This window comes from Rhinolophus sinicus, chromosome 6 (assembly GCF_057876585.1).
Source record: "Rhinolophus sinicus isolate RSI-liver-muscle chromosome 6, RSI-T2T, whole genome shotgun sequence".
In the NCBI taxonomy this organism is placed as follows: Eukaryota; Metazoa; Chordata; class Mammalia; order Chiroptera; family Rhinolophidae; genus Rhinolophus; species Rhinolophus sinicus.
In genome coordinates this window covers 67,527,355-67,550,377 of record NC_142506.1, presented here as the reverse complement: position 1 = coordinate 67,550,377, position 23,023 = coordinate 67,527,355, and the positions used below count along the sequence as shown (strand labels likewise).

General features: G+C 41.3%; 1 long non-coding RNA gene across 1 annotated transcript in view; it reads left to right on the top strand.

The window, feature by feature from the left end:
• The window catches only part of LOC148758193 (uncharacterized), a 35,218-nt gene extending 13,218 nt beyond the window's left edge, over positions 1–22,000 (top strand). Inside the window, exons 2-3 of the long non-coding RNA XR_016021583.1 lie at positions 20,232–20,379; positions 21,434–22,000. This is a non-coding gene — a long non-coding RNA (uncharacterized LOC148758193). The remainder of the gene's footprint in view (positions 1–20,231; positions 20,380–21,433) is intronic.
• Positions 22,001–23,023: the final 1,023 nt, after the last annotated feature.

Below are 23,023 nucleotides of genomic sequence, written 5' to 3'. Positions count from 1 at the left end.
TGTCAGCCCATGATTATTCCTTAGAAACAGGGAGGCTCAGTAACAGCTTGTGGGAAGGGCTAGCATTTGACCTGAAGCCCAGACTCTCTACCTGGGCACGGAGCTGCTCTCCTTTGTGGCTTTTCTTCCATTATTGTACTGAAATATGGAATAAAATAGGTTGGGGTGGGGGGTGGACATCAATAAAATACAGCCTTTTACGAATGCAAGGAGGTATTAATTTCGGAAAGGATGATGGCCAGATCTGACATTATCATGGGTAACCAATTTTTGGATGTGCAGGTCATATCTCTCTCTTGCGTTCCATGACAAGGCAGATTGAAATAGAACATACACAAGCACGTGGAAAAGGCCATTCATTTTACTGATTTAGTTAAAATGCCTGTGTGCTGAGCTCTCTTGAAAGCTGCAGTAATAGGATCTGACCTGTGTGGCCAATACATCTTCATTTCCACACCAATGGTATGTGTTCTATGAAATCAGCTTGTTCTCAGTCATGTTTCTCTGTGGTTCATTGGTTTCCTCTTTTCACTCCATTGCTTGATCAACATGTTATATTCTGTTCTTCCAGCTAAGTAAAAGTAATGCCTCCAAGAAAGCACACCAGTAATGGTTGCAAACTGAAACAGTCATCTCATGGCATTTTAGTTAATGCAGTGAACTTGGCTTTGAGACAATGAGCAGTAGCACCGAAGTCCTGCCTGTAATGGCGTCAGTCCAAATGAATGTCCCACCAGTAATCCTCCCCAAAGGACAAAGTTACATCCAACAGCAGACCTAGCAAACTGTCACAGTGCAGCCCTTTCCTAATCAATCTGAATGTTTATTGAATGTGAACTCGGGGGAAGACCCTGGCCATCAACATAGTGTGTGTTTTCAGGGGTTAGAAAGAAAATTCGTAGACAATCTTAATCTTGGACCAGGGTTTATGGGGTCTGTCAAGGATTAAAAATATGTACCTAGAAATCCTAAAGTCACATACCTCTCAATCTTTTTCTGGTAGTTTCTGAAATTTCTGTACACAACCAAAATTTGATTTAGTTGGAGACTTGGTTGTACTCACAAGACTTTCTCGTGACTCTTTAAGCCTTCATCAACTGGTTGTTTCTGGATGTGAAACTCTTGACCCGAATCCGCTTCTCTTTTGGAGAAGAAATGTAAGTCATTACCCGAAAATTTTCTTGTTGCTTCTCAGCTTTCTAAAAAATTAGTTGTTGATTTTATGTCAGGTAGTGAAACTCACTGAAGAAACTCATTCATTCCATAAACAACAGTAGAGCATTTTTATACATGCTACATCTGAAAGAATCCTACTCTATTTATTTCATTCACTTGAAAATATCTTTGAAGGTAGTTACTATTTTACATCTGCATATAGTGTGTCTGTGTGCAACGTCAGCCGACTGCAGAAGCATTTTTGTTAGAAGTTCAGGGCAACATAATAGCAAGAGACTGGAAGCTATTTCCTGCCTGCCATATTGGCTCTAAATTCTAAGAAATTCTACAGTAAATTTGGAATTGTCTTAGGAAGTTATGTTGGCTGTCCTGAAGAAGTTTCATTATTATTTCTCCCTGAGAAATGAGTACTGTAATCAGTCTTACAAATGTGATTGAATCGTTATTATGAAAGTCATTAAAGAAACTCTTACCAGGAAGTTTTATAGTTGGATACTTGTTCATAATTTGCAGTCTTCTCTTCAGCCTTTGTATTCATAAGTAACTTTTGAATCATTCAACAAAACATTTATGTGTTATCATGGGTTTGTTACCACATATAGGGAGTAAAGTTAAACTAACACGGTGTCTCTCGTGAGCACAAAGCAAGGAGACACTGTCCACATTGCATAGATTACGGTCAAGGTGAAAAGTCAGAGGCTGGATTACTGTGCTACTTGTTCACTGAGCTCTTGTTCATCTAAATGCTGGGCTGCATAGTCAGGAGACACCAAAAACCTGAGAAGAACTTTCTCTGCACCCTCAGGGTGCTCATAACCTTGTTGATTCTAAATAAAGTAAAAAGTACTCAGTGTAGTACTTTTATTCAAAATAAAGGCTGAAGTTAAAAAAGAAAACTTTCTATATGGTTGTAGGAAATTTTATCATAAGCTTGAGGACAGCAACCTACTAAGTACACAGAATCCAAAATGAGCAGGAATTTCAAGGCATTGCATTTTCAAAGTTGTCCCTATTCAATCGTTTTCGAAGATAATTGATCTTCAGTACTGAAGACCAGAGAACTAAGAATCCTACACTCTCAGACATGAAACTCAACACTGGATTATGTTCAATGTAATTTGGGGATAAATTCTATTCTTTGATTCCTAAAGTATTTGAAAATGGGAATCCAACCATTAATCAACTATGTCAGATCCTTTTCCGAAAAAAAAAAAAAAAAAAGACCTATCTGTATTAATGCTTCTTGTGTCATGTAAGTTCAAGGAGTTGTTTTTAATCGCGTAGTTGCCACATCCTTTGATAGTATATGAAAAAGGGCTGTCAAGTCATTGTTAGTTGACTAAAATCATGTTCTCCCTGATTCTTTGAGCACATACAAGTCATGAAAGGGAAGAGACAAGTAGCCTTTGCTGTAAGATATTTGTTTCAGTAAATTGACCCGCATTTGGAAGAACTCAGGCGTATTTCAAATAACACCTGGGATCTTAAAATCCCTTCGCGTCCCAGATCCATCTTCATCAATGAGAGCATAAGTGACACACCATACTCACAGTTACTGACCACATGTTCTGCCTGGGTCAGCTCAGTCCCACATGCGATTGCCTCTAGCATCTTCCAGTTTGGTGTATTCTTGTGGCTTGAACGTGTTAGAGCATGTATATTTCTCATAGACCTGACGACCAAAAATGTAGTGGTCTCAAAATCATTTCAGAGCCGTGAAATTTACAGGGTGTCACGTGCCTGTGGGCTGGACAGATGGTGACAAAAGTACGCCCATCAACCTGTAATTTCTGGAACAATTCAGAGTTTCATAGTCATAGTAGATCATAGATTGTAGAGCCATTGGTCCCATTGACAAGTGAGGTCTTGCCACTTGAAACTTGGGGCTATGTTTCTTAGGTCCTGTATCTGACCATTGAAGCCTCATATGAATCCCACCCCATTCACCAAGGTCACCATCGGTATCTTTCTGGTCCCTTCTATGAACAAGGGAATCAGGAAAGCACTTATTCTGACTCATCCACCGTTCACCTGGAGCCAGGTTACGGAACTATGCTTCCTGGAAATTGCCACATTGACAGCAGGAGTTTTGATTCATTCCGGGGATGGACCTGGAAGGAGAAGTGCCAAGCAACACTGCTGAAAGCTTTCAAGTAAGATAGTTTCCAGGTAACATAGGATTATTTCATAATGAGAATGAAATCGCAGGGAGAGAGCAGAGGACACGTTGTGGAGACGGCCTGGAGGCCATGAGCGCTCTGGCCTGGGACCAGGGTGGAGCAGCGAGGCTTTCAGAAGCTCTGTCATATAGACTCAGGCATGTGCCACTGCCTGTCAAGAGATTGCAGGCGTCACAAAGGCAGTGCCTGGCATCCCGGGCTCTTCTCTCATTTGTGGGAACTGACACTTCACTGTGAGATGGCAGCTCCTGAGATGCCCCTCCCAGAGTGACCACTCTGCCTACTCACATGTTCTTGGTGTCTCAGTACAAATACCGGCCTCCACTCGCCACCTCTGAGATGCTGGCTGTGGCCCACATGCAGTCCCAGACTCTGGCTTCTAGCACACGACTATGTCTCTCTGCTCTCAGTACAACCAGTGTCAACTAAATTGCCGTTGCTTTCATGTGGTTCAACGTTGTGATTCTAGAGTGGTGCATAGGTTTCCGTTGCTGAGAAAGTACATGAGAAGGGAGATAGTCATTTTGCTCCTGGTTTTAATGGTTTTCCTCCCTGGAGAGAAATAGCACCTGTGATTTGGGGAACGCTCAGGAAGAAATAAAGGCATCGTAATTCGGTTGTCAGCCTCCACCCTGGCCCCCCGTGAGTTGGAAAGTGGTGAGTTCAAGGCCGGTCATGGCGGCAGGTCAGCTCTGCAAAAGCAGCACAGGCTGACAAAACAAAAACAGAAAATTGCTATAGCTGTTTGCTGTGCTTTGGGTCCAATTTATATTCCCTAATAGAGCAAAGGAAGGTGTGTAGGATACAGGTGTTTGCCATCAAGTCTTAATCTCTGCTCATTTGATTTATTGTCTTAATTTAGCTACAGATGATCGTTTTACATCAGAGAAAATGAAATGTCAGCACAAGTGAATGAAGAAATTGATTGGGTGATTTAAAGAGAAAAATAGGACTGTGTCACTTTGGGCCCTACGCCAACAGACTTCTGAGTCACAGTTAAAAAAGAAAATGGGTTGTCATAATAATAGCATGAAATATAGATGACAATATGTTGGTCAGACTTTGCCATGCAGAAGACACATACTCGTTTGTTTCAGACGTGCATCAGCCCGTTAGGATTCTTGAGGCACCTTCTCCCCACTTGCGTGCTAAAGGAAAACAGAGCGAAACAGATGGAGGTGCAGTAGCGGCTCCATTCCTGTGAGAGCTGGCCGCTCTGGATAACGTGGTTCAGCCTTCCCGCCGGGCTGAGAACTATAGTGGACGGGTCATCCCAGAGCGCTGAGTCTGCAGGCGGGCCAGTTCTGTGGGGGACAGAGAATGAGAGACAGAGAGACTCATTCACATGCACGCCCACACACACATACACACTCGTAGTCACACACTCACACCTGCGTACTCACACACGTGCACACTCACACACTCATACACACATGCACAGACACTCACACACATGCAGACATTCTCACAAACACACACACTCACAAATGCACACGCATACACACTCATACACGCACAAATGCACACACACACTCACATACACTCTTTCACACACACACTCACACACACACCCACTCTCACACACACAGGCACACAGAGAGAAAAAAAGAGATATGAGGTATACGTACAGCTCACACACTCAGTTTTTCCTGCCACGCTTTCCAATTCAATGCCTCTCTGGAATAGACTGGATAAAGGAGCTTAGAGAACTATGCTTGCAGAGTCCCTACACACAAAATGTCAAGAGGAGAAGAAACTTCCCCTTAGAGATACACATAAAAGAAATAAAAAGCAGGAGACTATGAAGTAGATAAAATAGTACAAGACAGCTTTAAAGTAAAGGAGAATCCTATCTTTGATTCTTTATCTAAATTAATATTCTCAAAGACAGCTAACAAATAACCTATGTGTATGTAGCAATGAGGAGAGAATTCTCCAGGGAGAAGAGCCATGACCAAAGGTTGTTGTGATTGCCAGAAGCCTCCATCTAGAACCTTAGTGAAGAGCTCTTGGGTCTGCACCAGAGACGTCTGCCCTTACTCCCCTCGCCTGGTGGATGGGGCTGCTGGCTGTAAAGGGCAGAGAGAGTTCACCTTCCATTTCCCCTCCGCCAACCATTCAGTGCTGCTTTCATGAAATTAGGTCTGTCCTTTTAAATAAAGATTCCATTCAGCATGTCTACAAGGGCTCCTTCTGAAACTGCCTGACTATCGTAAATACTTAGAACAATGGGGCATGGCAAATGTCTAGAAAGAATATCTTGGCGTAGGAAAAATGGTGTTGCCTGAGTTTTGTAACCGATAACCATCTTCCACCAGCATGTAAACGTCCTTCGTCATAATCACAAGAGGGAAACACCTCTAGCCCGGTCGTTTCACCAGGTAGGATTAAGTAATGTTTGCAGAGAGTAGAGACAGTTGTGTTCAACAGGTGGATGGGGGCATGGCATTGTCCCATGTTTCTCCTCCGTTGTCTTCTGTTCCCTTCCCTTCCACTGATATCATATCAGCCTTGCCTTCTGAGAGCCGTCAGCCGGGGGCTGCAGCATCTAGCAGAAATAGTGTTCCAAGTCCTGCCTTCAGCACACACAATCTAGAGCCGGGAGAGTGACTTCTGTGATAGCCCGGCCTGTGTGACTCTATAAAAGCCATACTCCATTTTCCTGCCACCTTATTGGTTATATATGTGTTTACTGTGATCAGGAAATCCATCTGTTTACCATTCTCAGCCACTGGAAGAGTGCCAGATTTAAAATAGATGTACTCAATAAATATTTGTTGAATAAAAGCATAAAAACAATGGATAGCAATCCGTCTCAGGGTATGTAAGCCATCAAATCTCCTGGGATTCTATCTATCTCTGTATTCTACAGTCACTTCTTCTCCCAATCTTATAATGGTCCTTCTGTTCTATGTAATTCATTTCATTTCTCATGGTTTATTCTTTGGTGAGCTCTTTATCTGTACTTTTCAGTTACTAGAGCACAGGGCCTACTCCATATCAGAACCTATAAAAGGAACCTCGATTACTTTTTCGTTACTCTACAGAGGCCACTTCCTGAGCACAGCTTTGCAAAGTGATGGGAAGGAAAGGAAATGCAATTTATACAAGAAAATCAAGCAACTCCCATCTGATTCCCCTCAATTTTGAAGGTTTCTGTATTCAGCTTCTCAACAAAATGGGGACTGTTTGATTATTACAATTTAGACAGAGAAAATTTTAGCACTCTCCAAATTGCTAGAACGATTTCAGCCCTAGAACTGGCTTTTGCATTTCTGCAGGGTTTATCTAAGTCCTTGCCCGTTCATCCAATATTTTGACAAATGTCCACATTGCACCTTCTAGATTAAGAGACTGCTGAATGACTGAAGTCCTGCTTTCAGCAATTGGTCCTCTAAGGGTGAAAAGACAGGACAAGGTGGTAAAGGAGGGGAATGGAAGGTTGCAAGAGTTGAAAGAAGGGAATCAGTGTGGCAGGAATCGGCGGGAGAGGTACACTGGGGAAGGTGGCATTTGGGTTGGGCGACATTTGGACATTCAGACAGGAGTAGGGAACAGTCATTTCAATAGGAGGAAGCAGCGTGAGCCGACTGGGGAGGCATATGGAAAACAGAACAATAGGTTCACGTAATCACGGGAAACCTTTATTTATACACTCACATTTATACACTCAAGCTCTCTGGTAAGAGCACACCAACTCTCATATGCACACGGCCTACATTTAAATGCACTTGTATGTACACCTGATACCAATACACGTTTAAAACTAAAAGCCTTCCATTTTTCCATAGTTGTATAACTTAAAACAAGAAATTCTCAATGATCAAGGTAGATTAGAATATTAGATAAGTAATAACTACATACTATTACAGGCAATTCACTCATACCTCGCTCTGAGCCATTGCAGAAAACAAAAGGGAAAAAATTACATAAATTGTAAAACTCTCTTTACAGTCAGTTTAAATAGGATACGCGCCACTCACGTGAGGTTATATGTTAACGTGTTGACATTATCAGCTCTCTGCTTACATGGCAAGCTGCATGCCTGCACACTGGGACGATTTTCATGCTTTGCACACCCAGTGAACACACACACGGCGAACTTGCTAGGAAAGCTCAGGGTAAAACGAGCTCTCCCATTTATGTATTTCTACTGAGAATCAATATTTCGTCACCGTGTGCAGGTCATGACTTGGCCATGACTTCCTCGATCCCCTGCGTTACTAGCCAAGATATGGCGTGGAAGGGAATGCTCCTTTCTGTTAGAATGTCAGCATCGTGCATTTGCCCCCTCGGAAAGCATCTTGCACTTTGTGTAGCTTCATTTTCAAGTGAGAAGTGTCCAGATTCCTGTGCCAAGTGGGCTGGAGCAAGGCCGAGCAGTTACGTGGGGTGCTGGGGGCTCAAGCCAGTGTCAACCTCAGTGACCAGGACATATTCTCGAGATGTCCCTATGGGATCAGCCACTGAGAATCTTTCTTACATGGCTGCATGGGCTTTCCACACCTCCAGGAATAAAATGACATGCAGCCTGAAACCACCCTGACCTAACGAGGACAAAGATAAGGAGGAAACTAGTAAATGGCTGCTTGATTTTAGTATTTTGTTTAGAGAATAAACAGTTTGGGGAAAATACAAGTTATACTTCATGCGTGGACCATTATTTAATTCTTGGCAGCGGCGACGTTACCTCATCTGAACTGATGCCTGCGTGATCCTTCTAGAATGTGAGTTTGAGCCTGTCTTCCTTTCGCGTGTCATTCTCAGTGGCCATGGGCGCCTGACTCACAGCGAGGGCTGGATGGTCGTGTGGACGACCCCTGTGTTTATGAGCGGGCTGGGTGGGGTTTCCAGAATAAAGGCTTCCACAGGTGTATGTTGAGCTTCCCTTTGAGAAGGAACTGTGCAAATACCTCTGCGCACCCACGATGCTGTGTGGGGATTCTGTCGCCAATGAGGCGCCAACTGCCGCCTTCCCTAGCTCTGCAGCCTGTTGCCCAGCCCGCCGGTTTCGGACTTGTCACCCTCCTCAATAGCATGAGTAGTTCCTTAAAATAAATCTTTCTTATCCACTCTTCTCTCTGTCATCACATGCACACAAGCATGCACACACACCCTGCTGGATTTTCCATGGAGAATCCTGACTGATACAGGAAGGCTGGATGTCTTGGAATGTCTGAATACTGGCCAGCCTGTTCCGGCGTGTTCTGCTATATAACTCCTCGGTCCATCCTTTCACATACTCCCTCTTAGTTTATAACTAGGTCAGTAAAAATCTGCTGGGTGTGTCGGCTTCCCCTGTGCCCTAGAATTATTTCAGCACATAGAGAGAGACCTCTATGATAAGGTCATATTTGACCTGAGTCTTGAATGAAAGGGTGATGGGAGCAATATGAATATCCATAAAAAGCTTTCCAGACCAGGGCACAGCCTGTGCAAATGGCCTGGGAAAAGAATGTTATTAAGATGCTTGGGGAAGCATCAGAGACCATTGTAGTCCAGAGTGGACCAGGGGTCAGGTCAGGAGATGCCAAGAAGGGGTGGGGTAGGGAGATCCTGTAGGGCCTTTTCAGGACACAGTTAAGATTTGGGATTTTATTCTGAATGAGATGGGAACCCCTTGGAGAGTTTGGGCAGTGGACTCACTGTGATTTGGCTTTCGATTTAAAAGGGCCATCTGGCTTCTGTGTGACTAACAGGTTAGGCTAGGGGTGGTGGTGATGAGTGAGGATGAAGCATGGAGCCCAGTTAGGACCATATGGTGATAACCCAGGTGAGAGATGGCAGGTGCCTTGTATCAGGGAACCTGGCCGTTCCTCAGGAGCGGAGGAGGTGAGAAGTAGCTGGATTCTGGAGGTATTTTCAGTTAGAACCAAGGTCAAGTTGTTCTTCAGCATTTTTACTAAGAAGCTTCCTACCAGATGTAGATGAAAGAAAACTCCCTTTTCCGAGGGGACTCCCTGGCACCATATTTACAGTGGCAATTATCCTCATTCTTATTCTCTAGGGAACTCATCTGTTAGGATTAACCTTTGTTCTCAGAGAGGCTGGGTGACATGCTTTGTGACGGAAATCAAGCCAGATCCCAGAGCTCCAAAGCTGCTCTTCCTTCCATTATATTTCACATGTTTCTTCTGTTTTCGCTTTTGCTTGCCCATGCGGAGTTCCAATCTATAAGGCCGTATGTCAAGATTTTGAGCATTAGGAAAATTGCTGAGTATTGACTGAATGGCTAGTTAGCTTCATAGAAAGTGGTTAGCATCTTATTTTCAAAAGACCAGCACGGTGAATTTCAGCAATTCTTTGAATTTTGTAGGCCCCCAAACAGATCATTCGTAGTTGAGCAGTTTTTAGAAGTGAGGGAATGCTCTGTGAGGGAATGCTTACGTTCAATGAGCGCTGTTTTCTGTATTGCCTCGTTATTCAATATGTGTGTTTAACATTTCAATGTTATTAAAAGCACACCTAAAGATGCCACTTAACAAACTATTTCTATGAGTAAAAATGGAAGTTTGCCAGTCCGGACTATTCAAGTATTCATTTATTCTGAAATAGCCAATGACCTATATATTTTTTTTAATTCTGAAAAATCTCTCCGTCACCTCTGCATTCACTCTGACACAGTGACCAGCCTGCCAACAGGCTTTATTGTCAGGATAGTGTCAGGCTGCAGAGTATTTTTTATTGGAACATCAGGACTCTAACCAGTCGCTTCCTTTCTGTTCTTGAATAAGAACTTAAGTATTCTTGGAGAGTCTTAGCTGCTGTTGTATTTAGAATGCTAGAGCATGATGCAAATGCCCATATTTTAATCAGAAAATATGGACATTGACGTTAAAATGTCTTCGCCCTCACATACTGTGGGTCAGTTTTCCTCCCCAGGAATCTCTTCTGCATGTTTCTATTAGACCTGTACTCACGTAAATTCTCAGCCTCTTGAGGCAGGCATTCCTTCCTTCCTCTTGGCTTATTCTTTAAGGAAAAAAAAATGAGCATTTGTCAAGTGTCCAGAGAGAATTTTTTAACCTTTTCTTCCGTCCCATCTGAGATGAGTTCTGTGACGTCTTTCAAGGTATATGCCTCTTGGATCCCTTTTTCCATTTTATTCCTCAGTGTTGAGCCAATCCTTGATTACAGGAGAATGAAGAGGTGGATGTAGGGAGATGAGAGAGTATAAGACACAAGAAACAGCAGCTGTTTCTAGCCAGGGTTATTCCCTGCATGACATTGACCGGGCTATGGATATACCAGCACACCAAAAGGGCCCGACTCTGTTTAGGTACTGCAATCATCAAGGGCGTGCAAGATGGCGCCCGTATGTCGGGAACAGTCTCATTGGTTAGATGGTGTCTAAGGCTCCTTCCAGTGAAATCCCTTAATGTTCCCACACAGGTATTAAAGGGACCCAGTGACTTTTCCTGTCTTAGGAGGTGCTGTAATGCATGTGCATCGATTCAGTCTAAGTAGGATAATTTACCCCATTGAGGTCACCGGTACTCAACCTTATTGTTTGGGGTATTAGATTGATTGGAAGTCAGGCGTGCTTAAACCCAGGCTGCACATTTTAGAGGTTTGAAAAGATTATGTAAGAGTAGAAATTGGAGTGTATTTTCCTCTGTGTCTTCTATTTAGCCTTGTTCTGTTCCGCTTTCAGTGAGTATACTAAATATGATGACAGAGTATACTGAAATGGTTATTTGGTAGTTTTGTTAAGTTTCAGGGCCCCAAATTTCCTAATCCCATTAACAACTATTTTATATATGCATTGCCCCTTAAAATCACAAATATCTCAAATATTTAAGTACATGAAACAAATAATTAGCATAAGATATATTTTCCCGTTGAGCCTCAAGACTAAACCAAACAATTCTGTCTGAAATTATACATAGGAACTTAGTAACAGAATACAAAAAGTAAAGAAGTTCTCTTTTTATAACGTTTTGAAAACAAATTTCATAACCTGCACAGTTAACTTGGTAAGTGCGAATTATTAGAAAAGATTATTGCGACATTATGTACAATTAAAAATGAGTATTATGAGAAAAATAAATGTTGAATGGTTTTTGCTTAATAAACATTCTTGAAGGAAGCATTTTTATTACCTGAAATTATCATTTAAACTCATGTAGCAAGGTGGCTTGATCACCGTGTATTGCCATAGAATTTACAGGAAAAACTGCGGAACATACCAAAGAGAAAAGAAAATCTGTGGTTTTCCTAAGCAATAAGTCGTTTTTTCCCAGATATATCAGTGGCAGTTGACTCTATTCCCATCCTATGGGAGGGGAGACTGGAAGTCAGTGAAGACACAGCATCTTATAAAAATGTTATAAAAAGGACACACACCCTGTTTATATGAGCAGAGGATACGTATTTAGTGAATACCAGAATAACAACAGAACAGGCAGAGATGATTTGTGTCCTGTTCTCCATGGACCATTTGACACGTCTCGTTATCACATGTCAACAAAGGGAGCAGAAAACTTCAGAGCCATTGTATCCCATGCAGCATAAAGATGTGCAATTGAGCAATACCAGTGCCTAAAAGCTGCATGGACATTGTTCTTTCACAGAGAATGTATATAGTACCATGTTTTTAAAGTTTCAATAAACCTTTTATCTGGAAGCAAGTAAAATTCAACAAAATTCACGAGGCATACTTAGCTCTTCCAAGCAATCTAAGTGAATCCACAGTGTCTTAACACATTGGAAATTCTCTTAAAGCCACATCATTTCAATGTTTCATTGTAAATCAAAAAATGCAACTTACCCTTAAAAGTTACGTTTATTTTTAAATATCCACAGATTTTTCCAAAGCAGAACTAAATCAGTTTCTGAATACATCATGGATGAAATACACTCTACCTGTTAAACCGCCAAAACAAATGTTATGCTTTTCCTTTCTAAAATTAAAATTTATAAATGTAATTTCCCCTCTAGCAAAGGAAATTTGATTTCTTTTGAAGGAGGAACACGTGTAACTGAAAAGAAAGGATAAAAGAAAGAAGAATACTAATTACACGGCAGTAACAGTTCACCATTTTGCTTTTAATGGAAGGCAAAAGATAAAAAATAAAAAATAAAAAAGGCCGATTTTTCTATTTTAGGCATGTTCTGTTGTTTATTATAGACGAATCAGCATTCCTAATATTTATAGACCATGTACGAGTCCAGTCATGACCTATATTTACACCACAAATAAAGTCTTAATTGTTGCTTCAATGTAAGTTCCATCACAACCATCATTTATTCAAGCATGGATTCATAAAAACTCTTTAATCTTAGTGATTTCTGCGGCTGGCACATTATTAACAAAATAATGTGTTTTCCACCAATGGTTTCGATGTATATAGCAGGTTGCTGTGTTTAGAAAGATGACAATGACAGGAAATATACTGAGATGTGCACACAAAACACAGGACAAAAAGATCTCCAGAAACCTGGTTGAAGTTTGAAAGAACTTCCTTGTTTTGAGAAGCATAGACTAGTGTTAGAGTTTGGTTTGATGATAACAATGGAGCTTGAGATAGAGCAGGAAGAAGATGCTGAATTCTGAGCAGAGAATGGTACCCGTGCCCCCCACAGGTACCTCGTTCTGCAGTGTCAGTGGGCAGTGCCCAGCTCAAACCTGACAGTCACACCGACATTTCCCAGCTTGTATTGGAAATTCGCTGGGTACCAAATAGACCAGGGAGCTACCAAAGGTGTTAGAAGGCAGGAATCACCAGGCAGCCAAGAAATCCTTGTACCAGCTTCCATTTCTATTTACAGATTTTATCTCTTTAAGATGCCTTTTAGAGAAAATTTACAAAGGAATAAATACATAAATAAATACACACACAAATACAAAGAAACGTGGAGAAGGCAGAAGTCAGGAAATAGGTGTTCACTTTTTCCTGAGGCATGTTCCTGAAAAGCAAATAGAAACCAGAAAACAGTACGACAGAGAAACCATCAACATCCATTTATACGTCGTCGGGTGACATTCATATACCACACACAAGCCCCTTGCACCGAAAGTTGTAACTACCAGGAAATTTACATGGACCAGGCTTGTAACTTTGCTCTATATATTGTAGCTCTTTGATCAAAATATTGGTCCAAGCCCAGTATTTTACTGAGACTCGTGTATAATGTGTATATTTTTTTGCTTCCCGATCTCCTTTGTAAGACATGAATTTTAGTTTTTTTCTACACAAGCAGGATGATTTCCTGACTCCGTGGCACTTGTGTGCAGAGCTCACAGCTGTTCTGCTAACATCAGGCTTTCCCCATCAGTTTCATCTGAAGACAGAACCCTCTGCTCTGATGGAGCAGAAGGAAATAGTATTGTCGCCAAGACTTGGCACCTCTGTTTAACCCAAACCCTGAGAAAGAAGCACACGCAGACCATTTCACTGGATAGCGTGATTCAGATCGTCTGTGTGGTGTCTGTGACAAACCACGTCAAGAACAAGTCGGATGACCTGTGTGTATACACAGTGTCTGCCCGTGAAAAGAAGTACTTTTAAATTTGGTTATGTTCATTGTTCCCATGCAAACATATGGTTAATCCTTAAAAGTCTGTACTTTATTCTCAAGAGTCTTCTAAGAAGATCCTTACCTACAATTTTTAGAAAACTATTTTATATTTCCAAAGCATCAATTGGCAAATGACATAATTCTAGTATTAAACCTGCTGGGCTTTACTGTTTTATTTTTTCCCCCCAGAAAGACCTAACAAAAGAGAACTGTAATAACATTTCTTGTCATTTATGATTTATTAACATATTTTTGTGACAAAAAAAAATACTCTGAATAACTGGCCTAATCCTAATAATCAATATATGTAGTCCATCCTCTATTCAACAAAAATTTAGTCACTTTGAATTTTTACATACTTTTCTTACTCACCTACATACTCACTAAAATTTCATAGCTTAACTAACTTTCGCTTATAATGAACAAGCTTCACTCTGATGATTTTTCTAATTCAATTGTTTCTTTAAAGTCAAGATATTCGTTCAGTCCCTTTTCTTCATCCATGGATGTATGTATGAAACATGAAACAATTTATTTTTAATTGAACCTAATCAGCTCTGAGTATTACCCCTCTGCCTTCAATGTAAACAGATAAAATGGCTTTCAGCAACCAGCTCAGTTATGTGGATGTACATTACTAGTGGGAAAAACCCTCTGACCGTTTTGTCCGGTGTTGAGATATGACTTCCTAGGGGCTTAGCAGGAAGGTACAGGAAGGCTCTGGCCATCACAGACACTTTGGGTTTCTTTGCACTGCACCTGAATGGTCAAACTGCATCCTTTAATTTGCAAAAAGTACATCATAAAGCAAACACATTTCTGTACTTCTGCCATCATGCCTTATTCTGTTCATCCTACAAAAGCAGACATACACATTTGATTAATCTTAATTTTACATTTAACAGTTCTTAGATAGTTCCCTTCACAATAAAAAATTTTCACTTAAAGAATCAAAACATTCATACCTCAAAACTAACTGCAAATTAAGCAGCTAACTCTGTAAAAAGAAAAACCTCCAAATTCAAACTGAGCTCAATGTTTCAACGCAGGGAAACCACATATCACATTAGTTGCTGCTTTCAAGGTCAGAACTGAGATCAGGCAGTTCCCCTCCATGATGCAATTGGAAGATAAAGACACATTACTTCCCGGGGAAGCTTTGTCTGCAGCTTTAAGCACAAGCGGGTCAAGTTGCCCAGTGATTCTTTGCGTCTGTCTAATTAATGACTTGCATTTAGTTTGCCGAAGAACTCATGAATATATTGCCCCCTCCAAAAAAAATAAAAGAAAAAAGGAAAGAAAAGTATAGAAAGAAAGACCCAACAACAACAACACACACCAAAATTACCCCATCAGGTATTCTCATTTCCAGAAGTGAGCAGCAAGAATAGCCTTTAAAAATCTCATAATAATTTTTTAATAAAGAAAAGATTATCTTCCTTCATGTTTACTTGACTGTCTGGAAAATCTATATTCCAGGAAATAAGGATTTTCTGCCTAAACATTAAGCATATAAATAGCCTGAGATCACTTTCAAATACTAACCAGTGGGAGAAATTACTGCCTTCTGCAAGCATGTGTTTAAATGGTCAGAAATCACCTTGAAATGTGAAAGTAATGACCATTTGCTCTGGGTTTCCACATGAGAACTGCATAAGTGCTTGGGAAGGAGCCCCTCTTCTGCAAGACTACAAGGCTGCTTTGTTTCATTTCCCACGTTCCTGTGTATACGGTACTGATTCAGTTTCATTTGTCAGCAAATGTCTGTTTACCGGGCTTCCTGTTATTAATTATGGGAAACAGATTTTCTTGAACTATATTAGAGACGCTTTTAACTCTTGTCCACACACTTCAAGGTGAGGTACTGACAAGTTCTTTAATGTTTACACAAAGCCGGAAGCGGGGGTAAAATACATCGCTGCCTCCATAGCTTAAAACTTCTTATCTCTCACAGAAAAAAAAAAAAAAAAAGGAAAAACAGAAATAATGAAAAACAAATCACAGCAACTTCTATTCCTATTCCTAGACACTGAGATAACAGTTGGGGACTTTGTTCATTGGCCACAGCGATTAATTTACAGGTCACAGTATATAAATTTTGAACCCTTCAATAGCCCACAAAAATGTTTCAAAAATCAACTTGAATAGTAAAGTGGTAAAAGACAACAATAAGATATATTCCATGTAAATGTATCCATAAGGAGGCAAAAATACTGACCTGATTACAGGGTGTATTACAAAGCTTTTCATGTTGAAACATCTGGTCTGTCCATCTAGCTCTCTGTCTTTGAAATACACTTGCATGCATTAAAATCATAAAGGAGCCAAAACATCTGGAAGTTTTAGAAGAAAAGCAAAATAGTTATGGGGGGGGGGCGGGATCCAGATTAAAAAATGCAGATGTTTAATTGGGCTGTCAGTTGTGTTACGAGGAAATAAGGGCAGAAATAACCAGAAGCCACTAGTGGAAAATTAAAATAGTTTCATGAGCCATTGCCAAGCTAAGAGCAATGAAACAGGTAACATAATATGGAGAGGGGCCTTCTAAACTGGGATCTGAAAATGTTACCATGTGCAATTTTGTAAATTAGCCATTTCCAAAAAATCTTTTTCATTAGAGCACAATAAAAGTTTTTCAGACTCTCCCCCTCTCTCTTTGGTCATTAACGTCGGGCAGTTACTCCAAGTTTGGCTTTCATCAATGACGAGCTCTCCCCCCACCCTCGCTGCCCCCTTTCTAAGACCCTCTAATAATGCTGAGTGGCCAGAAATTACAGACATAGAAAAGCTGACAAATGACTGCCAGGCCCCTCCGCCAGTGCCTCGATAGTCAAAGCGCCTGCCAGACCACGCCCGAAAGCAGAAGCCGAGAGACAAAGGCACAAAGATTCCATTTTCTCAGTGAAAATAGATTTCATGTGTAACACATGAGTGAGAAAAATTGAAAGCTGACACATATGCGCAGTTTTAGAGAGGCAGGGCTGCATATTTCAAGAAGATTGAAATTGCATTTGATTGCATCAAAGCCTAACAAATGTTGTCTAACCTAAAAGTCTTTTCAGTCTGTAAAAAGACATTCAGTGGCAAGATATTTTTTTTTTTTTTTAAGCACATGGTTAAAAAGGAGAAAGGATCTCGAGCGCAGTGGAGAGATGTTGATTATATACTACTGCTTCATAAAGAATTAACACTGGCTCATAACACAGGGCCTACAAAATAAAGGGGGAAAGTTAAAAAAAAAAAAACAACCCTATGGAATCAAAGGATTCAGCAAGATAATATTAAATCCTTATGAGTATGTTTCCTATAAAAAGAATCCCCTCCCAGCAGCCCCAGGGTATCATTACTGGAGAGGCAGCGAGTGGTTTATTAGAGATTCAAACCTTGGCATCTAAGCCTTGCCAAGCATGCAAGTTTTAGCTTGTGAGCTCAGGACCCTTGGCTCCTACGAGCCCTTCTGGCATCTCACAGAGAGGGCCATCTGGTTGGCCTCCACGCCACGCCAGGCCAGGCGGCATGTAGGTGCAAAAGCTAGGGCTGGGAGACAAAGCGGTATCATCGTCAGGAGACACGGGGCATGCTTTTCCTCCTCCCTAGAGTCGGATGTGCCAGGGTAACTTTTAGAGAAATGTTTGTGAGAAGAAATGAGAAAATGAATTAGGGCATTATCTTCAAGTGATACGAAAGAGGGGAGAGAGTAGGGGACTAGAGAGAAAGAGAGAAGCGAGAAGGAGAGAGAGTTTGAAGTATTCATTTAAAATAATCTTTTCATGAAAAGGAGGGAGCCCCTCCCACCTGCCCGCTTAGATTTGTCGGTTGGTATGTGTTTGCATTTCTTTAATTTCATACACCATGCAAAACAGACTCAGTTGTATATGAGCAGTGATTGAAAGGCTACTTTCATGGAGGAGAATTCTATGAGAAGTTTGAAAGGGACTATTTGATAGAATTTTGTCTCACTCAAATGCCCTCAGCCCTGGGCTCTGAGGGCTCAGTTAAAACGTCCAGTCAATATTTCCATCTCAAATCGAGTCTGCTTACATCCCAATGAATTCAGTGGTTCTGTTCTTAGTCGATACATTCAATACTCACAGAATAATTGCAACAGGCTTGATATATGTGGGGAAGTGTTAGATCATTAACAGGTTAAAATGTATTTGATGGTAACCATCAGGGGTTATAGACCAAGAAATTGCCCTGGGAATAATTAATTTTTAAAGAGTTACAGGAATTATTTTTTTAATTGAGAACACATTTTGTACTCCATCACTCCCTTTCAAGATCCTGCAATTCTTAACTTTTTTATTCAATAGAAACATCAGAGAGAAAAGAAACTAACAAATGACACCATAGTCTAAGAAGAAATGACTGAAAGGAGAGTGAGGTTACTAGGAAACTTCGAGGACGATTAGAACATTCTACACACACTCTTCCCACAACAATATTCACGGTACGATACATTCTAACTAGCCTTTCCAAGCTAATCCAAATACTGTGCAACATTTTAAACAATATATTTTATAATACTAATTAATAAAATTCATATTTCATCTGAGGTGTCAAAAATACCTCAGCGCTCAAAGCATTCATCTATTTGCTATCCAAAGGGAGTATGGTAGAACCCTTGTTTGGGAATTTGGGAGCATAACTTTTTTTGCATATTCAGCGACGCTGTAATTTTAGTGGGTCTTTAAGCCTCGGTTTCTCTATCCACCATATGATAGGAAATCCTTTGGGGATTTGTCGACAAAGGTAACATTGACTCCAAAATGCTAACATCCGTGTGTGCGAGGGGTCGAAGGAGTGTGTGAAACTACTGTTGTGTTTCAAAACTTTAAAGTTTCATATGAGGACCAATTCAACTAATAGAGATAGGACTTCCCCAGGGAAATCCGTCAAATACATGAGCCAAAAGCCACACACTCACCGCAGCACAGCCTGGCTGGCTGGTGTATTACTGACTGCACTTTTCAGAAAGGTTCAACCTTCTGTAATACTAATCTGCTACCCTGCGGTTTAAATTTCTTCAAGTATATCTGACGTATTTATTTAGATGAACTCTTTCTCCCTTGTCAGTCAGTGTCCTGCTCAGCAGGTGTGCACAGAATGGCTGTGAGCTGGGAGAGCCAGTGATGCCAGAGCCCCAGACAGGAAACAGGAGATGTGTTCAGCCCCACCCCTGAGTGCCGGGGACAGCTGGGGTGGCAGGACGCTAGGCCAACAGGGCTGCATACCTCTTCAGGATGCTTCCTGAGAGGTCCCCAGAACCTCACCCAGATGCCAGCGAACACAGAACAGAATTATGGGAGGAAAACATAGTGTTTCATGGAAGATACTCAGGAAAACAGCGATTGGCTTTTCAAATGAAAACAGTGGAAATGTATTCCTGAAAAGAGAATAAATACATCGTGTCTAATCTGAGATCAACAAACTTGTAATTCTAAACAGTCTCTCACGGTATTTTTTTTTTTTTTTTAAATAAAACACCAGGATTCTATGATTTAATAGTAAAAAGAAAAAAACACACATTTGCTGGTCTCTGTTTAGCCTAATTGAAAGGGAGAAAACTACATTGCTTAATCCCAATTCACTATTTTCTGTTTGGAAAATTCAACTGTTGTCATAGACTAGGAGAACGATATACATAGTATAATTTAAATACAGATGGTGCCAAAAAAAATATACACATTTTAAGAAAGAAGAAAAACTATGAAAATTGTAATACTCAATATATACCGATAAAAAAAGATGAATACAAGTCACGTTTGATTTCTGCAGTTACAAGAGGTGCTCAAAGTGGTTCCTATCAGCGTCCAGACGCTTCTGATGACGGTGAACTACTGCTTGAGCAACGTTGACCAAAGTGTCCACTTATATACATTGTTTCGGCACCCCTGGTAGATACAGTCATTAGTCTCTTTAAAGAAATTAAATGATAAAAAAAGCAAATATATTTGATATGTTTGGGAATAAAATCTAGATTTATTTAACAATTGTACTAATGTTATTTAATATTTTAAAACCTTTCTACACATGGGAAATAATTCCAAATGAAAACTAATCCTTATAATTAATTAGCACAGTGGAGGTAGCCAAAACTACTTCTTTTATCTCTCCATGGGTCTCTGGTTGTTATTTGACAAGACTTATTTTATGAGGGGGAACCCCAAACAAATGTCTTCTGGGGCCAAATCAGTAGCCCCAGAAAAGGGAAAATTTGGGATGTGAAAAGTGTGCAAATCTCTATGGATGGTTGGCTTGGCAAACGTCTCCATAAGAGGATACAAATCAATTTTAGTTACTTTGCTTAGTACGGCCTGAGTTTCAGGTAATGTCTCTTTTTGTTTTGTACAGGGATCTTGGCAAAATTACTAACAAATCCATAAAGGAAACCGAAGGCAGTTTGATGGGCAGCTCTGATGACAGTCCCACAAAAATCCAAGAAGTGTGTCTGTCCCCAAAGGAGAGTATGGCTGCACCCTACAATGCGGACATGATTCGGGTACGTCATTCCTGTCAGTGCAGTTGAAATGCTTTGTTCTTTCCACTCCATTTCTTCTTTTTCTCCTCAGTCTCTCTTTCTCTTCCTTTTGTTTGTCTCATTAACAGATGTCTTTTATAACTGATGTTGTTTACTGTTCCTTTCATCAAATATATGCCACATCACTTAGGTGAGCCATCGAGAGGGCCGCTCAATACACATTAGGGGACACTAAGCCAGGACACTCGGAGCATCTCATCGGGGACATTAGCATAAGCATCCGGGTGCCAGTGAGCACAAGGCTGCCTTCAAATGGCAGCTTTCATCCTCCTCTTTTTAAATATGAAAGTAAACCTTGAAGCCCTTTGAAGGACCCAAGCAAACAACACACATGTGAAAACAGATCCACAAGCCTTTGAAAACACCCTTACGTCAAGTCTGTAAAGACTCTTAGCAGTTTTTCCAGAAAGACCTGCAGGTAAATGATGGCTTTTAATAAGACACTTGACAATCTCAATTATGAGAATCATCATTGCGTGTCTTCTGTGCCATTTCATGTTCCCAGCAGGACTTTTTTTTCTCATCAAAAGCTTCTGGGGATGTCTACTCTTCTCTGTGTGTAAAGCATATTGTAGTGGTCCCACAAAGCTGCACTAATTTTTTTTTAAAAGCAAAAAACCAACCAACCAAACAAACAAACAAAAAAACAAGTTTGTCAAGTGGTCAGACAGACTGGAACTAGAGGATTATAGGTAAGAGGGATAAAATGAAGGGTTGAAAGCTATAATTTCTATTTCTGTGGTGGCAGTCACATCGGCTGCTGGAGGCGGGCGGGTTAAAGATACGGGTCCTCTGGGGAGAGTGTGATGGAATCAGTCTGGGTGGGGAAGACACGGTACGTGGTGGGGACGCCGTCCCCCTGAGTCTCTGCTTTCCCTTTTCCACACCTGTGTCCCCCACTTTCCATTGGATTCCATACCCGTCTTTGACAAGTTCATATATTACTTTCCTTCCTCCCATTTGCTCGCCTTTTTAAGCCTTTTTTTCTGACTAATTCCTTGGTCTCTGACTGTAGTCCCGTGCTGGGTGCTCCTAGAAGACACACAGCTTCCTGGCTCAGCCCGAGGCTCGTTCATCTTTGAACATACGAGGCTGAAGATTATCAGAAGTCCCTCCCCGGGAGTGGTTTTGGAGAACACACATGCATGTGTGGGTGTCAGGCCGTCCAAGCTGGAGACGGAGTTCTTTGAAGAATGAGTTATAACAACAGGACTGCCAATAAAATGATGAGATACGGTGCCTGTCTAGCTTACATAGTGTTCCCTATGATGGTGGACGTTTCAGTTCGTTATCTGGCCTTATCCTTATGTTTTCTGTTTTTAACGCCTGCTACAGAGTAAAAGTTCATTTTCCTACATAAGCAAATACTTGGTTATCAATATTTCGTTCACAGTTTCTCTTAATCATCCTGTTTCCACCTGCCAGAGAAGAACTAATGATCCTCCCTTCTACTGCTCGCCCCACCTCCCACCCCCCCAAAGTGCACAGGGGCTCTTACTCTGATAGAGTTTACAGCTTAAATGGACTGCAAGGCCCTACTCATTCAATACTTTGATTTAAACCTTGGCAAGGTCCTATTAAATTTAAGATGCCATTACACTACAGGATAGCTAATATAGTCAATAAATTATTCATGGTTCAGAAAAAGGTACTTTCCAAGGTAGACGGGGTTATCGCCATGGCCGGGGAGGCTGTGCATCGCACACCTCCAGGGAGCGCCATTGGCAGAGACGAGCGGTGTGAGGTGCCCTCTGGAATCGTGCATTCATGTGTCCCTTAGAAATAATAGCGAGGTGTCACAGAACAGGCGTAACGTGCTTGTTCTGGCTCTAAGAGCCTGTGGCGTGGGGGAGACCTGGCTTCAGATTTGCACGCATCATTCGGGGCTGTTAGCTCAGTACGAGTCATCAGTAGTAACATGCACCTGCTGGGGAAGCCTAGTGTTTTAGTAGCGTGACGTTTCTGATGCCAGCAGGGGAGAAGTCCCTTATCTTCACCGCTGGTCCAATGACTCCAGAACTGACCGCTTCTCAGATAGAGTCCTCAGCCTGGCCTGGTTTGTAGATGAACCAAGACACCCCCTGGTCTGTTCATTCAACAAATGTCCCACACTCAGCATCATAAATAATCAAGCACTCAGGAAAGCAACAAATGGTTAAATTGCAGTTTTTTAAAAAACCTGTGAATACATATGGACTGGTTTTGCCAGTGAAATACGCCCAAATCATGTAGTCTTCAAAATTCCCCTGTGGGAACATGACTCCTTGCTTCTAGCTTTGGAACAAATGCTTCTAGAGGTTTTGATAACTTGTACACTTTTGATAACGCAGCAGGCAAGTTGTTGGTTGGGGCCTGGAAAACCCTCATCCACTGCTCTCTACTCAGGCACTAAAAAACAAAGACAGACCTTGGTGCCGTTGTTGATGAAGCAATCAGTGTGTTAACACTACGTTTTCTCGTCATGCGTTGGCAGAACCTCAGTATTTGCTTCGTGGCTTATAAGACCAGCTTCGGCTGATGAGGCCTCGTCACACTTACAGCTTTTGTAAACCCGACAAACAGCTTCGAGGGCGCTCACTCTGCCACACATTGTGGTGATCCCGGC